The sequence below is a fragment of the Schistocerca cancellata genome, chromosome 2 (assembly GCF_023864275.1).
Source record: "Schistocerca cancellata isolate TAMUIC-IGC-003103 chromosome 2, iqSchCanc2.1, whole genome shotgun sequence".
Classification (NCBI taxonomy): domain Eukaryota; kingdom Metazoa; phylum Arthropoda; class Insecta; order Orthoptera; family Acrididae; genus Schistocerca; species Schistocerca cancellata.
Window position 1 is genome coordinate 25,497,214 of NC_064627.1, and position 19,171 is coordinate 25,516,384.

The window sequence follows — 19,171 nt, forward strand, 5'->3', positions numbered from 1 at the left end:
GGCAAAGAAGTGAGACACGGAAGTACTAAAGAATGAAGACAGATGACAGAAATTCGCTGAGGCAGTATATACTGCTATAAGGAATAGTTCAGTAGGCAGTTCGGTTGAAGAAAAATTGACAGCTCGAAAAAGGGCAATCACATAAGTTGCAAAGAAAAATATAGGTACAAAGAAACCATAGGTAATGGAAGAAATACTTCAGTTGATCGCTGTAACATGGAAGAACAAAAATGTTCAGTGAAATTCAGGAATACACAAATACTAGTCGTTGAGGAATTGAAATAAATAGGAAGTGCAGGGAAGGTAAGGTGAAATGGCTGTGTGAAAAATGTGAAGAAATCGAAAGAGATATGATTGTCCGAAGAACTGACTCAGGATATACGAAAAATGAAAAGAATCTTCAGTGAAATTAAAATCAATTGTTGTAACATTAAGAGTGCAACGGGAATCCCGCTAATAAATGCAGAGGAGAGAGCGCACAGGTGGAAAGAGTACATGGAAGGGCTACATAAGGGGGTGCGATTTCTCTGGTGTGATAGAAGAGGAATCAGGATTCGATTTAGAGAAGATGGAGGAAACAGTATTAGAACCAGAATTTAAAAGAGCTTTGGAGCACTTAAATAAGGCAGAAGGTATGGACATTATTCCATCACAATTTCTAAGATCATTGGGGGAAGTAACAACAAAATGACTACTCATGTTGGTGTGTAGAGTGTATGAGTCTGCCGGCATACCATCTGACTTTCGGAAAAATGTCAAGGTTTCAAGAACTGACAAATGCGAGAATTATCGCACACTCAGATTAATAGCTCACGCATCCAAGCTGCTGATATGAATAGAAGACTGGAAAACAAAATTGTGATTGGTTAGATCACGATTTATTTGGCTTTAGGGAAGTTAAAGGCACCAGAGAAGCGATTCTTACGTTGCAGTTGATAACGGGAGCAAGATAAAGAGTAATGAACCCACTTTCATCGGATTTGTCAACCTGGGAAAATCGTTCGACAATGCAAAATGGTGCAAGATGTTCGAAATTCTGAGGAAAGCAGGGGTAAGTTATAAGGAGAGACGGGTACTATACAAAGTCTACAAGAGGCAAGAGGGAATAATAAGAGTGGACGACCAAGAATGAAATGCTTTGCTTGAAAAAGGCGTAAGACAAGGATGTAGACTTTCACCCCTACTGTTCAAACTGTACATCGTAAAAGAAATGATGGAAGTAAAAGAAAGGTTCAGGCGTGGAACTAAATTTAAAAGTTAAAGGATGTCAAAGATAGGATTCGCTGATGACTTTACTATCCAGAGTGAAAGTTAAGAAGAATTACATGATAATGCTGAATGGAATGAACACTCTAAGGAGTACAGGAGATGGCTCTGAGCACTATGGAACTCAACTGCTGTGGTCACCAGTCCCCTAGAACTTAGAACTACTTAAAGCTAACTAACCTAAGGACATCACACACATCCATGCCCGAGGCAGGATTCGAACCTGCGACCGTAGCAGCAGAGCGGCTCCGGACTGGAGCGCCTAGAACCGCACGGCCACCGCGGCCGGCAGTACAGGAGATGAAATGATAGTAAATCGAAGAAAGACGAAAGTAACGAGAAGTGGCCAAAATTTAATATCAGGATTGACGGTTACGAAGTAGATGGAAGTTACGCAATTCTTCTATCTAGGCAGCAAAATAACCAATGGCGGACGGGCAAAGAGACCATCAAAAACAGACTAGGACTGGTAGGGGAGTTGGGTTTAATTCTCACTCGGTCCCCTTTAAAAAAAGAATAAACAAAATTACCAACCGTCACTGACGTGCCTGTTCGCTTATTCAAATCTGTGTATGTGTCGTGCGCGGTGTAACGTCACTTCGCAACAACGACGTGTAACAAAGGGGCCTCCAGACGTACGTACCTCCTATTTGTTCTGCACAGGTACCGCACGCATGTTATGCCTGTTGCGTTCTGTTTTGGAAATTTTGACTCTTCAATTCCTTCGTTGTAACATAGTTCAACCCGTTTATTTGTTGTTTACATTTATATGAGAGGTCTATGCGGCATCTCGCCTACTCTCAATACTCATCAAATTTGCTTGCGACGGTAATATATTTGTACGATACGACTCAGATTCTATGACGAATAGTGAGAGGATACGCGATGCCGCATAGACCTCTCACAGAAATGTAAACAACAAATAAAAGGGTTGAACTATGTTACAACGAAGGAATTGAAGAGTCAAAATTTCCAGAACAGAACGCAACAGGCATAACATGCGTGCGGTACCTGTGCAGAACAAATAGGAGGTACGTACGTCTGGAGGCCCCTTTGTTACACGTCGTTGTTGCGAAGTGACGCTACACCGCGCACGACACATACACAGATTTGAATAAGCGAACAGCCACGTCAGTGACGGTTGGTAATTTTGTTTATTCTTTTTTTAAAGGGGACCGAGTGAGAATTAAACCCAACTCTCCCCTTGCGCAGTCGAACACCGTGGCCACACAGCCACTATACAACGGTCGTTAACGCTGCTCGGTATTGCGTGCTGTATGGATCGTTTACTGTTTCTATTTTGCTTCTTTTTTCCACATTTCAGTACACCTTCATCCTGTTTTCATGTCTGATCTGCGTTCAGTTTTTGAGAGTCTGTCCACTGGGCCAACTTACCACTAAATCGCAGAGGGGTGCGGTGGGGGTGTTTCCCTTGTAGTAGTGTAACATCTTGCTTTAACGTGTGTGTATTGTGTTAGTTTTCATCACTAATTTACACAACTAAAAGAGGCCGCAGAAAGTAATCCCGTGAGTCTGTCATATGCTACATCACTTCATTTGTAAGATTAGCAATGAAAATAACAGTGTATTTTGTAGATATGTATCATAATAAATGATTTCTAACTGTTCTGCTGATGAAAGTATGCTGTTAACATTGTTTCGTTAGGAGGGGGAAGTCCAGTCATCCATTGGCTGAAAAGAGTTCCATCTCTTATTCGGTTGTACAATTGGGTCAAATTTAGACATTCTCAAATGATTCAAATGGCTTTAAGCACTATGGGATTTAACATCTGATGTCATCAGTCCCCTAAACTTAGACCTACTTAAACCTAACTAACCTAAGGACATCCCGAGGCAGGATTCGAACCGGCGACCGTAGCAGCCGCGTGGTTCCGGACTGAAGCGCCTAGAACCGCTCGGCCACCGCTGCCGGCTTAGACATTCTCGCGTGGGGTGTCCCAATATATAGACTTCTCGCAAAATTTCGGATTTCCTGCTTTGAAGTAATGTGTTAAATTATTTATTTATTTCGCAGGTGCGTATAATGCCTGGCAAGTATAAAAACATAAAAAAGCCCTGTCTTTGGCGGCTGGAGGATATGTCAGCCACTATTCACAAACTGAGAGACGGCAAAATGCCCTTTGAAACTGCCGCCAAACGATTTACAGTACCGAGAAACACGCTGCGTTCAAGAGTTCTGAATGGCAACGAGTGTAATCGACGAAATGGGAAAGGAGCCACCCCGATTGCTGCTGTAGAGGGTGACCTCGTAAGTCATTTGTTACTGCTGGATGTCGAAGGATTTGCGTTAAGTGTTCCTGATGACAGAGAACTCGCTTTTCAAATTGCAGATTGTCATAAATTTAATTGCTCGAAATAAATGGCAGGATATGACTGGGTTTATTATTTCCTACAAAGACATCCAAAATTAAGTATGAGAAAAGCTGAGGTACTATTTTATCCTCGCTCGAAGGGACTGAATGAAGAAGTGTGGAAATTTTTTTACAAATCTCAGAACTATGTACAATACGCTCGGATTAAGAGAAGGTCCGGGAAGAGTTTTAAATGCGGTCGCAACTGGACTTCAGCTCATTTTCTAAACGGAAAAAGTCATTTCTGCGAAAAGTCATTACCTCGGAAAGGGCATCACGAAGGAAGATTTGGGCGACATATTCAAAGAAGCTTGGAACAAGTCAACAACCGCAGGCAATCCAAAGAGTGTGTGTAGAAAATGTGGGATCTACCGATATAATCCAGACCTATTGGTTGACGATGTGTCTGAATATGCACTATCAGTACATCAAACGGTACTGCTGAAGAAGAGTGCGACATGACATCGCTGTTGTTTAGGCTTGGTTCAAATGGCTCTGACCACTATGGGACTTACATCTATGGTCATCAGTCCCCTAGAACGTAGAACTACTTAAACCTAACTAACCTAAGGACATCACACAACACCCAGTCATCACGAGGCAGAGAAAATCCCAGACCCCGCCGGGAATCGAACCCGGGCGCGGGGCGCTGTTGTTTATGAACCCGTCCGGTCATCATCTACTCAGTTGTCATATGAGGAAACATCACCAGTGCTAGTTGTACAAAATAAGGTTACTGGTAGAATGTGTCTAGAAAACAAGAATCTGTCGTTCTCACATCCGAAAATTACTGAAGACAACTTCGAGGGAAAGTATCCACACAGAAATCAAAGCGACTTTAGGAAAAAATGTAGCACGTTCATCTGGGAGTCCCAAAGACAAAGTGGTGAATGTGTTGGTACTTATTATGATGAAACTTCTGGACAAAAATGAGTCAACTGCGTTGCCAAAAATGGTTCAAATGGCTCTGAGCACTATGGGACTCAACATCTTAGGTCATAAGTCCCCTAGAACTTAGAACTACTTAAACCTAACTAACCTAAGGACATCACACACACCCATGACCGAAGCAGGATTCGAACCTGCGACCGTAGCAGTCCCGCGGTTCCGGACTGCAGCGCCAGAACCGCTAGACCACCGCGGCCGGCCAACTGCGTTGCCCAGTGCAACAGATGTTTCCCTGAGATGTATTTTGAAAACAGTGATCAACTCAATTTTACATGCGAAAATTGTGCATAATCATTTTGTTTCCTTTATACAGATTTTATAATTTAACTTGGCGCTAAAAGTTTCTTGTCTCTTTTCTTAAGTTGTATTGTTATTTGTTCATGGCTGCTTCCCACTTCCTCTGTCACACACAGTTGTGAGTCAAGATGTCCCATGGAAGTGGGCATTCTGCTTTATTTCCTAATAATTAAAACATTACACGACCTGTGCTACTTAAATATTTCGTTCTGTCAAAATAAAGAAGTTAAAGTATAGCATATACTCAGGAAAGTCTATGTTATACAGTTTCTTGAATAATGGTCCTATAATTTCAATTTCCCTCCTAGGGTGTTGAGTTCTCCCAAAATTACCTTATATGAGGTAGTAAGAAATCACTCAATGAATGTTAGTTATTTTTATTGTAAAATACTTTTTCATTACAACTTCTCGATACTGTTTCATTGTTTCTGAGCTCCCTCCATATACGTAGGTTGGGCACGTAATAAAGCGAATTAATGTAGGATTCACAACAAAAAATTCATTTCATAAAAAGACGCTTGATTGAAGAGTGGCCGGAAAGAGAACACATTTTTAAAGATATCCACTACAGTGAATGTTCGTTTACTTATTTCGTTGTAATATCATGATCACAGCTGGAGATGTAGTATAACTTCAGGCATCTCGTTGCGTGGTCAGCCTTCGACCACCTGCGTATTTTATCGGGCAACGTGATACACCCGCGCCGTTCGAAGTATAGCAATCGACACATCTTCGCAACACGCATGTAACAAGGAAAATAAAAAAAATGCTTTTTATTTACATTTAAACAAACATATTATTGTTATAAACTCATTAGATTAATTATATACAGTCCCATACATCGTGTTATGTGAAACTGCGCAACTTCTCTATCACTACACACTATTGATAGTTACTTCTAATACGTTTTTAAAGCGGTGGTGGACCGAGAACTTTGCTACACAATGCGGCTGCGACGTGCTGTCTGAAACCTTTGTGATCTCTGGGTGACGAAATGCCGTGAAACCGCGTTGACACCACGCGTCCAGACGGAAGCAGACGACGTCGACGCGGACAGGGGCACACTCGCTGCGGTGCTCCTCGAGCCGTACGGCCGCCTTTCCCTCAGTGGTCTTACACAGCTCTCTATTATTTTCTTCTAAATCACTAACGTTATCATCTTAACACTCAGTTTCCTACAACAAATTTAACTTTCTTTATAACTTATTGTTATTACCCATGTTTTATCACTCAAAACAAATTTTGACAGTAACATGGAACAAAGAGCTATTACGTGTGAAATTGTATTATCTAGGACCTTATTTTTAAAAATATCGGGCAGCAGGACTTTAAATACATGAAATGAAAATGAAATATCTACATCGGAGTCTATGTCACAGCAGCAAGCCGCACACGAACTGAAGTTGTCCATGAAGACAGACATTTGTCGGAGCAAGAACATTCGTGTCCACTCTAAACCATTCGTACGCCGATATTGCGCCAGTCAATAATGACGGCACATAACAACACTTGGTTTTACGAGTATGTCTTTCGTTTACTTGATGGCTCTTCTCATTCTAACGTTCATAGGATTTGTCGATGCAGAATAGTGTTCGACAGTAAAAATGGTGCAAGATATCAGAATTTTTCATGAAAATGGATGTAACCTATAGGCAAAGAGAGGTATTATACGCTACTGGCCATTACAATTGCTACACCAAGAAGAAATGCAGTTGATAAACGGGTATTCATAGGACATATATATTATACTAGAACTGACATGTGATTACATTTTCACGCAATTTGGGTGCATAGATCCTGAGAATCCAGTACCCAGAACAACCACCTCTGGCCGTAATAACGGCCTCGATACGCCTGAGCATTGAGTCAAACAGAGATTGGATGGCGTGTACAGGTACAGCTGCCCATGCAGCTTCAACACGATACCACAGTTCATCACGAATAGTGACTGGCGTATTGTGACGAGCCAATTGCTCGGCCACCGTTGACCAGACGTTTTCAATTGGTGAGAGATCTGGAGAATGTGCTGGCCAGGGCAGCAGTCGAACATTTTCTGTATCCAGAAAGGCCCGTACACGAACTACAACACGCGGTCGAACATTGTCCTGCTGAAATCTAGGGTTTAGCAGGGATCGAATGAAGGGTAGAGCCACGGGTCGTAACACATCTGAAATGTAACGTCCACTGTTCAAAGTGCCGTCAATGTGAACAAGAGGTGATCGAGACGTGTAACCAATGGCACCCCATTGGCCGGGTGATACGCCAGTATGGCGATGACGAATACACGCTTCCATTGTGCGTTCACCACGATGTCGCCAAACACGGATGCGACCATCATGATGCTGTAAACAGAACCTGGATTCATCCGAAAAAATGACTTTTTGCCATTCGTGCACCCAGGTTCGTCGGTGAGTACAGCATCGCAGGCGCTCCTGTATGTGATGCAGCGTCAAGGGTAACCGCAGGCATGGTCTCCGAGCTGATAGTCCATGCTGCTGCAAACGTCGTCGAACTATTCGTGCAGATGGTTGTTGTCTTGCAAACGTCCCCTTATGTTGACTCAGGGATCGAGACGTGGCTGCACGATCACTTACAACCATGCGGATAAGATGCCTGTCATCTCGACTGCTAGTGATACGAGGCCGTTGGGATCCAGCACGGCGTTCCGTATTACCCTCCTGAACCCATCGATTCCATATTCTGCTAACAGTCATTGGATCTCGACCAATGCGAGCAGCAATGTCGCGATACGATAAACTGCAATCGCGATAGGCTACAATCCGACCTTTATGAAAGTCGGAAACGTTATGGTACGCATTTCTCCTCCTTACACGAGGCATCACAACAACGTTTCACCAGTCAACGGCGGTCAACTGCTGTTTGTGTATGAGAAATCGGTTGGAAACTTTCCTCATATCAGCACGTTGTAGGTGTCGCCACCGGCGCAAACCTTGTGTGAATGCTCTGAAAAGCAAATAATATGCATATCACAGCATCTTCATCCCGTCGGTTAAATTTCGCGTCTGTAGCACGTCATCTTCGTGGTGTAGCAATTTTAATGGCCAGTAGTGTACAATACGAACAAGAACAAAGGCGTAAAATGAGAACGGAAGACCGAGAACAAAGTACTTGGATTCCAAAAAATCTAAAACAGAGATGTAGTCTTTCGCTCCTACTGTTCAGTACGTTCAGTAAAGAAGAAATGACGGAAATGAAAGAAAGTAAAATGGGCATCATTATCTAAATATCTATTTGTGCTCTTAATACTGAAATACTTAATACTGTTCTTCCATTATGCATGTATGTCGGGTGTATTAACCGTTGCTTTTCTTAACGAAAACTCAAATGGCTATCTCTTCACTGCCTGCAGCTGTACCAAAAACTGAACAAATATCTGCTCTGGACCAATTTGTGGCAACGTCTCACGTCTTCATTTTCAAATAAGTGCTTTCTCTCTCTCTCTCTCTCTCTCTCTCTCTCTCTCTCTCTCACACACACACACACACACACACACACACAGGCAGACAGAGATAGAGAGAGAGAGAGAGAGAGAGAGAGAGACAACCACATATATAAGTGTAATATTACATCAGTACGTACAGTTATATGTTTAGCTACACAAGAAGATTACGTTTCGATTCACGCAGGGTTACGGAGTATTAATGTCGCTAGTGTACATTCTCCTACATAAAGTTTGACCTGTTGCGAATTTATTGATACTTTATTAAACAATATCTATGTAACTACTTATATCTCAGCTGAAGCTGATATATGAAATCGCTAGGTATAACTAAATTCCTAGCAGAACTTGCATTCTCTTATATTCCAATGGGGGTCTTCCGATACATTGCTGTTGTAGTGGAGATGGTGACACGCAATCCACGTGAACTTCCTGATTCAACTTAGGTATAATACATGTGGGGTCCTGCCTACTCGTCTCGTATAGGGTGCCTGAAGGATGCTGCGTCCTCGGAATGCCAGACAACAATTCAAGCAAGTCATATTAATAGCTTTTATTACAATAAAAAAGATAGACAATACTTAACTTTGTATTACAAGAACGTGTCGCAAGCGATGGGAGACAGTCAGTGTCTTTCTCTATATACAATGTCCTTGCAAGTAATGGATGTGGATCACTAGTAACTGCTGTCGTAGTGCTCTCCTTGTGCCGGTCAGTACTGAGCGGCCGGCGTTGGCAGGGGCGGCGCTTACATCCTCTTCATGTGGAGGCCGCTGCTGTCGTGGTGCGGTCCTGGTCAGCGAACTATTGGCTGACGTCGTCTCACAGTCATCTCTGCTCTTGTGTTCTTCATCTTCGTGCTGGCGTTTGTCGATACGCCGGAACAATGCCATCCCACTAAAATTTAAAGGAGAATGACAAGGGCACTACAGCACTTTCGTCGTGTAAAGAAGAGTCTCATTTGAATTCTATTCTGAAATAGTAAGCATCTGACTGCGACTGATAATTCTATTTTATTTTTATTTTTTTATTTATTTTTTTTTTTTTAGAAAAAGAGTAATACTTGGTTTTAATATTACCTTCAGGAATAAAAGACACTATTCTATTGCCCTTTACTGTTAAGTGTATTGAAATATTGCCAGTCGTTTGTTATTAGCTTCACTTGCTCACACTCCCGTCTGTTATGAAAATGGCTTCTCCTCATCTCTGACTGTAGCAGTGGTGCCAGATGAAGATGACTGTTCATCTCTGGCTCTGCGTATGTCTCCGCTATTCTCAGAACATGAGAATATGGAGAAGAGTAGTTTCGTAAGCAAGAAAATTCTCAGAAAAACGTCAGTGCCCCAAACTGTTGCCTTGTTGCTGCTGAAACTCCTGCAGACTCCTAGAAAATGATGTTAAAATGAGACCCACTGGGTTAATTGACAAATACGCACAGTTTTTGTTCATAACAGTGGAAGTCCACACAGTAATTTACTACGCAGTGTGGCGTGAATTTATTAAATATTTCACTTCCAAATTAATAAATGCTCTGATTACTCTACCACTTTCCCAAGGTCGTCTTTCCTAGTACAGATATCGAATAATTATTACTTCTATTTAGACAGTTCACTACTCTGTTATAGTTTACTGTTTCTTCTCTTCCTTCAGTCAAGACAAACAGCTGTTACCTTCTACGGCAGTGCTATTCCTCTGTACATTCAAATTCCTTTGACAATAATCCTCACTATTCTTCTTCTAGTACCTCGGTTTCTGCATAACATGATGATCTTCCAGCGTCGACTCTCTTGATGAATCTTCTGCGCCGTCAACATTAGTTCTGTCTTCTCTCTTCCTTCTCACTCGTCAGGCCATTTTCTCCGTCGAAACTTACACACTTCGATGTTTCGTCATACAATTCAGCAACTCGTTACAACAATGGCGCCATCACATCTCTTTGGCAACATCTTCGTTCCGTTCGGCGCTAAACTTCCAAAACTGCTTCCTAATCCCTTAATACTTCGACTCGCTTCTCCACAGTTTGCTATCCGAACATTACCACGAAGAAATAACTTCCACGACATGCAACTACATTCTACGCTAACAAACTGTAAGCTCCTCTCTCTTCGTCTTTCCACTTCAGGCTCCAGACATTCGTCAGCTGCCTCTCCTCTCCTCTTCGATAAAGTTACGGAGATTAATGTGAACCTAGACAACCATCGCACTTAATATACAATTACATAGAACTTACATGTGAGTTTTGGGAAAAATAACAAAATACTTATTTGGGTTCGTTTATAATTACGCTGCAATTTACAGTTACTGTAAATACGTATAAAACCAATGATGTACGAATTATATTACCTAAATAAAGTCATCGTCGATGACCGAAAAAATGCAATATTTATTTACAGTGGACAAAAGATGGTGGACACTTTTTTTCGGTAACTTTTTGCTAAATCTTGGCGGTTTAAAGTAAGTGCGGCGGTTGAGGACAAACCCTCAACTTTTTGTGCAAAATATGGCTACCACTTTTTGGCGACAGTTTTATTGCGGTCAGACGTTGGTTGGTGCAACTGACGAGTTGTCTTATAAAAAACTGAACTGCATTATTGAAAAGATTAGAATTGTTTGTGTTATAAATGGCTATCAAAGAGTTGAAGAATTGCACTGCAGAAGAACAATTTCTTAATGGGTTGAGTTATGCGTGCAAAAAATTAAGCTTTGGAGTGCTACACAAACTGTATTCAATGAAAGATAGATGCACGGAAGTATTTGTGCAGTTAACCATGAGAGAAGAGATTAAATTAAATTGGAGTGCAGTTCAAAAAGTACAAAATTATCTCAAAATTTAATGCGCGAATTTCATGATAAACTAGATCGGGAGAGGATATCCAGTAATAAACAAAAGCTGTCAGATAATTTCATTCGTGTTCTGCAACATAAATTGGACTGGAAAGAGATATCACTGTCGCGTAAATTATCTCAAGAAATCATGAGGGAATTTCAACATAAAGTAGACTGTCCAGTTATTTCACGTGAATAGAAATTATCTCAAAAATTTATTCGTGAATTTCACCATAAAGTAGACTGGAAAGGAATTTCATACTCACAAAAATTACCTGAAAAATTCATTCGTGAATTTCAACATAAAGTAGACTGGCACAAGATCACAAGTTATCAGGAACTGTCTGAAGATTTTATAATGGAATTTCGAGATAGACTTGGAAGTAATTCCAGTGTGGAAAAAGTTATCTGCACTGTTCCTCGAAAAATTATATGATCTAATTGAGCAGTGTGAGGAAAAATGTGCCATCAGCTTGGATGAAGAAGAAAACCAGTAACGGTAATTTGTGATGACAAGACAAACATTTTTTTCATAAAGAATGCATTGACCAGTAGCGAGCAAAGCAATAAAATTGTCCAATGTGTAGAACACCTATCTTATAGAATAACAACAAAAACAACAACAACATGCGCAATTTTTTTAGTACTTCTTCTAAGCGTCAGAGTGAACCTTTTTAATGGATCTTGATCCATTAAACAACACTATACCTCTCAACCCGTTTAAAAATTCTCAGTAAGTCAAATTCCTCTTCCCGTACATAATTATGTACGCCAATGAGCCATCAGGAATAGGTTCCTTAAAAGTCGCTGACACGACCGGGGGGTACAAATGGCGGTGGTCCCTAAAAACTGTTCTCGCTTTACCCGTGCTCCCTGTCCACGGTTCAGTGTACATGTGGGTGTGGTTGACATATTCCATATAGGAAGCGTTTTAAAACAAGGTTTCAAAACATGCTGGCCAGCGCTGTGGCGTGCTAGACATCAGGCGCTGACAGCACCACGCACAACTTACTCGTCGTGCGGGTTGCAGCGAGTCAGCCCCTACAGCGCTGACGCCATTGAACTCCACAACAGTAGAACTCCACGGCCAGATTAGCAGACGCGTCAGCAGCACTCCGGCCAGATCACCAGGCGGCAGTAGTCTCTGGAAAACTGCAAATCTTCATGCATCCGCCATGTCACCTGGTGAAAATAGGCCCATTCGTGTCTGTCCACGTGGTGGCTACTTAGGCCGGCGCACGAGGTCTGGAGAACGGTTCTGTCGCAGCCAGCAACCTGAAGATATCCACTACATCGCGCGAGGGACTGGGCCATAGGCTTCTGGACAGCAAGCCGTCTCCGCGGCTGGGACTCGAAATGATGAACGGCGTGGTCTTCTGTTCGAGACTTGATATAACGGTACTGTTTCTCTTCTAGCTGACAAGACAGTGTCGGACTGGTAGTTTCTGTACTCGTCAAACTTAGATATTTAATTACTGTTGGCTCTCAACACTTCTTTAGCGATGTACACCTAAGTGCACCAGAGGACTGTGCTAGGCAATGTACTCATCCCCATTAAAACCGTATCCGCGTTAACGCTGTGAACAGATTCATAGAGGTGGCTCAACAGCTTTTACATATTGATGACGTAATTTACATTACGATATGATTACAGTGTCTAGTTCATGGTTTTATCATCTGGCGATAACGATTTTATATTTCGTGTAACATGATGCTCTGAATACTTTCATGAACCTGGTGAAGGTCAGGCGAGTGAAACTGGTTGTGTAAATATTTTACTCGCAGCTTAAGGCTGTAATATGACATTTTTCAAAATATTTACACATTCAAAGGAGAAAGTTGGTGATCAAAATTTAGTGAGAAGATCCTGCTGCAACGAAAACAGCCTTTATTTTCATGAGTGTCACGCCAACTCGCATATCAGTTCTGTGACACCCTCTCCCTGTTTCACGATTAACAGAACAACTAGCGCTTTCCTGAAATTCTTCTACGTATTCCGTCAATCCTATACGATAATGATCTTTACCGCCCAGGAACACTCTTCTAGAGGATGGACCAGAGTAGTGTAGGCGGTCTCTTTAGTGGACCTGTTGTGTCTTCTAAGTATTCTGTCAATTAAACACCGTCTCGTTTCGACTCTCCCACAATATTATCTATATGATAGTTCCAACTTAAGTTGCTCGTAATTATAATCCCTAGGTATTTAGTTGAACTGAAAGTGCTTATATATCTGTGATTTATCGCGTAACGGATACTTAACTGTCTGGCGCAGGTGTCCAGTTGTTTTTAATCAGTTCTGAGGCTGCAAATGCACTCGGTCCACTCCGGTGGATACTCCCTACTGGTGCTGTGCGCTGTGTGCACTTCAATCCCCGTGATAGATTAAAAACGCCAGAGAAGCGACAGTAACAGGTGTCCACTGCAGTGTAAAACTGCACCATAGGGTATCGCCCCCTCCAATATGGGACCACGTCGATGTCTAAAGCATTCTGAAATTGGTTTTCTTCTTCTGACGACTTCATCTGCAGGCCATCTAAGAGGGCTGTTCAGATTGTCTCCTAAATTATTTACATAGATCACAAACAGCAGAGCACTCGTATCGCCACACATCATATTCGTTTTCCTTGATTACTTTCCTCAAGTTCTGACAGGAAATCATGAATCCAGTCGCACAACTAGGACTATACTCCAGAGGCACGTAGTTCGACTAGAAGCCGGCGTTAAAAGCTCACTGGAAATATGGAATCCAACTGAAATTCCATGTACGTGGAATGAATTGACGAATGGTGCAAGGAATGGCAATTGAATCTCAATGTAGACAAGTGTAACGTGCTGCGAATACATAGAAAGAAAGATCCTTCATCATTTAGCTACAATATAGCAGGTCAGCAACTGAGAGCAGTTAATTCCATAAATTCTCTGGGAGTAGGCATTAGGAGTGATTTAAAATGGAATGATCATATGAAGTTGATCGTCGGTAAAGCAGATGCCAGATTGAGATTCATTGCAAGAATCCTAAGGAAATGCAGTCCGAAAACAAAGGAAGTAGATCACTTTATCTAAGGACGCTATTAATATTGATATTTTACGTTGCTTTAGTACGCCAATCGGCACATAGTTCGCGACATGAGCGCCACCTGCCCTGGCCGCAGTGTAACTACGCTGGCCGATTATACTCAGTCGCTTATGAGCTCTGCAACATCCATGTACTAATTTTTATTTACATGACAAATCCTATTTTCAAGGCTATATTTTATTTTGGACTAATGGATCTATGCAGATATTTGTAAAAACGACAATGATACTGTAAGTACCAGGCGTCCTTCTCATATTTTGTAATATAAGAGCTCTCTAATATGTGTTAAACTCTATTCTTGACTTAAGTTTCATACCTTTTAATGTAAACTACGATGTTCATTGCCCTCAGGCCGCCTTCTGAAGAAGACAGATTTAAATCTGTCGAAACCTAGGTAAAGATTACTTTATCCATTGCAACTGGTCGGCTGTTTTTACTCTTATTACGTGGAACCGTTGCTGTTGCGCAGCTATGTTTAAAATACTGAAGTAGGTTACAGTACACTTGTTCGCCCACTGCTTGAATACTGCTCACCAGTGTGGAATCCGTACCAGATAGGATTGATAGAAGAGATAGAGAAGATCCAACGGAGAGTAGCGTACTTCGTTACAGGATCATTTAGTAATCGCGAAAGCGTTACGGAGATGATAGATAAACTCCAGTGGGAGACTGTACGAGAGAGACGCTCAGTAGCTCGGTACGGGCTTTTGTTGAAGTTTCGAGAACATACCTTCACCGAGGAGTCAAGCAGTATATTGTCTCGCGAAGAGACCATGAGGATAAAATCAGAGAGATTAGAGCCCACACAGAGGCATATCTTCCTTTCCACTAACAGTACGAGATTGGAATAGAAGGGAGAACCGATAGAGGTAATCAAAGTACGCTCCGCCACACACCATCAGGTGTCTTGCGGAGTCTGGATGTAGATGTAGATACAGATACAGATACAGATACGTAGCACTCATTACTTCACGTGAGTAAAAAGCTAATTGTGTTTGATAAGAACGATATTTTCTAAACCGTGCTGAATATGTCTCATTCGACCGAGTTCTTCGAGGTAATGTTCGAACGTAATATAAGGTGCTGTCAGATGGAAAATGTGGTGTCACCGTCAGACACCACACTTCCTAGGTGGTAGCCTTTAAATCGGCCGCGGTCCGTTAGTATACGTCGGACCCGCGTGTCGCCACTATCAGTGATTGCAGACAGAGCGCCTCCACACGGCAGGTATAGAGAGACTTCCTAGCACTCGCCAGTGGTACAACCGACTTTGCTAGCGATGGTTCACTGACAAAATACGCTCTCATTTGCCGAGACGAAAGTTAGCATAGCCTCCAGCTACGTCATTTGCTACGACCTAGCAAGGCGCCATTACCAATTACTATTGATGCTGTAAAACATGTACCGTCAAGAGCGACGTTCACCATTTATGGATTAAAGTTAAGTATTCCACCAGCTACGTCAGTTTTTTCTGCAGTCTAATTTCCTTGTCCTGTTCCAGACCTCACGCCAGCCTGCGTGAGCTAAAACGCGTGCCTTTCGGCTTCCTCTCATACCGGTGTTGGCTCTCCTGCCAACCCACAACAGAAACGAAACAAAAAAATGTAAGTAATCTGTTTATGATTTCAAAAGTAATCGCCATAACTGTTAATGCATTTGCCTTCATCAAAAATGTTTGCACTTGCTTACGGAACCGCTGTGCACCCAGGCGTGCACTTTTTCATCCGAAGAGAATCGACGGCCCCGGATGTGTTTTTTCTCACCTTCAAAAGTACGGAATTCGCTGGCAGGGAGAGGGGATAGGAGATGACTGTATGGAGGACGTGTAAGCTCTTCCCAGCAAAACCTTGGCAACGACTGGACACGCCCACGCTGCAAAGGTTCCACTGGAAAGTCGCTTCACTTTTTCCATACAGTTCCGACCTCACCCCGTGCGATTTTCATATTTGCGAAGCCCAGAACAACGCAGTCATTGCCGTTGATTTGCTTCGGACGAAGGGATGGATGCCTGGGAACATTCGTGGCTCCGTAGGCAACCGCAAACATTTTTCTATGAGGGCATTGACCGTCTTGTCTCACAGTGGGATATATTTGTTAACAGGTATGGCATCACTTTAGAAATAACAAACAGTTTACTTACTTTTTTCCATCTATCTCATTTTCATTTCAGTACCCCTTTTCCGTGTCCAGAGTTCTTTTCCAAATTGATGTCAGCCTTACTGGTCTGTAATTGAGCGGATTACTGCTGTTTCCTTTCTTATGGATTGGTGCGACCTGCGAAACTTCCCAGCCCTTCTGTACGAGTCTTTAGTCTATGCTGCTTCGCTTCACCGAGGATATCTGTTTCTAAGTTGCTCATGTTCTCAGCTGTTCTTCATTACATTTCGGGAATATTTACTTCGTCTTCTTTGATGAAGGAATTTTCAGCTGTAGAGAAACCGACCCTGTCTGCCGTCAACAACAAATGCAACACGGTTCGTGAGTCCACAGAGTAGATCCGCACAATCCAAGTTGTTTTATGTAGGATGGGAGGGGAAAAGTCATCTATACATAAAGAAAATACCAGAAACGTAGGCGACAACAGCTGAAAATAATAGCGCCCCCCTCCCCTTTTAACACGCTTACCTGTGCGTGTAGTGTAGTCATACTTGAATACTGACTGATGCGGTGGTGGCTGGCTCCAATTTTTATACTTCGTAACTTATGACGCAGTGAAAGTAATTAGAGTTTGTTGCTACCGTACTTCTTACATCTAGTGAAGGACACGAGTAAGTCTCAAATTTTCGGAAGAAGGAATTTAAATTATGTACTTTCTGAATCGTAATTTCTAGAAACTTATGTAAAAGCGATATGGTATGCACTGGTGTAAAAAATTATTGTAAAGTATTTTTATATTTAAGATTTTATTGTTACTACTATCAAAATTCGAGGCTTTAGTGGCAGGTCAAAAGTGGTGACGAGGACAAATTACTTTGCGTAAGGGGAAGGGGGGGGGGGGGGTAAATCAATAACAAACCATGACTGCCCCTCCCAGAACCCTAAATCTGCGGCATTTTGGCACTTGAAGCATGTTGCGCAACACGTTTAATATAACTTGTAGACATTGTTTTACTTGTGCTACCTGTAGTTTAGATTAAAAATGCAGATTCATTAGTTATTAATCATCATTTCTTATTTGATTAATCATGATACTGCCACATGTCATGAAACTTAACCTGAATACAATCTTCAGATTAACACAGCTTTCCGTCTTTATTCTAGTAAAACCGATTTCATGACTGATGCGGCGCGTCCAAAAGAGTATACTGGATTCAGTATCAGTTTCAGCACGTTTAACAACGATCGTGAATTTTATCAGTTCTTAGTGAATGAAATATTCGTCATGAATAATTTCAGGACTAAGACCTCAAAGTCCGAATAAACGTCTGCCAGTACACAACACAGAAAATGTAAACTCATACCATCGGTTTGATACAATCATCTTGAGAAAGCATGATGATTGTGTCGTTTTTGTACTGTAATCTAGCAGGCTGGGGTGGCCGAGCGGTTCTAGGCGCTACAGTCTGGAACCGCGCGACCGCTACGGTCGCAGGTTCGAATCCTACCTTGGGCATGGGTGTGTGTGATGTCCTTAGGTTAGTTAGGTTTAAGTAGTTCTAAGTTCTAGGGGACTGATGACCTCAGAAGTTAAAAGTCCCATAGTGCTCAGAGCTATTTGAACCATTTTTTTTTGTAGTGTGATCTATTCCTGCTAGGTTCTTTGAGAGACTAATCAAGCATACAAATGTATGCTTTGATAAAATTCCGTGAGGCTAGGTGGAATATAAAAAACCCATTTTTACTTGCTAGTGTAATTAATATGTTGAGGTAGATGATATACGTAATGCAGTAATGTCGGTAACGCCACGAAAGTAACAGTGAGGCCATTAGAGATGGAGCACAATGTCGGATTACTTATAGATGGGGAAGGAAATCCTCTGTGCCCTTTTAAGGCAACCATCTCGGCGTTTGTCTGGGAGGATTCAGGCAAATAACGGAAAAACAAAGCAAGATGGCCTATTGGGGATTTCAACCGTCGTCCTCCGGAATGCAAGTCCAGTGCGCCACCCCGGTCGGTGAAAGCAGTAATGACAAGGTGGAATATAAAACAATTCACTCAGACGTTAGGTGTGTTGTTACTATTTCAAAAAACGTAGCAGAGAAACGAGTGAAAATACAGTCTGCCTGCGTCATTGAAAAGCAACGATCGATTGGTAATCAGGCCTGATTACATCGTAATCTAATTTATCTGACGTATCAGAAAACCGTTGCCCAGTTTACGCAATCTGTCGTCGGGGATACATTAGATAACAGGCGCAGCAGGGTATCGTAATAACGTTAATGCTTTTATAGGTTGAAAATAACTCTGAGCACAAGGACTGCAAGACACGTCTGAGCTTAGCCAGCGCAGGGTGAATACTAAATAGGATTAACTTTCTGTCGAGGCTGCAAACTGTCCCAGGCACAAAGCGGCGCGAACTGTAGGAAAAAAGAAAAACAAAAACAAAGAGAGAAGAAAAACGCAGCAACATCCGTTTAGGTGCTGTTCTCTTTGCCCGTCTGCTGGGTTTAGCAGCAAACAGAATTAAGGACGTTCTGCAGTGAGATATTCAATTATCAGATGACAGCACTACGGTTACACAGTTTATGCAATGTGTAGTAATTTATTATTTACTCGCTTATATTTATGAATAGCGAGAAAGTGGGGCCACGACGTAATCACGATTTCGTCATTTATGTAGTATACAGCAGCTATGGACGTCAGAGCGAACAAATAACGTACGTTATCTCCAGGACCGGCTGTGGGCATTAGACTGCTATTGGCCCGAAAGAAAGTTAAACCAAACTACTTAGTACCAAAGAAAATAATTACTAAATACTCGACGT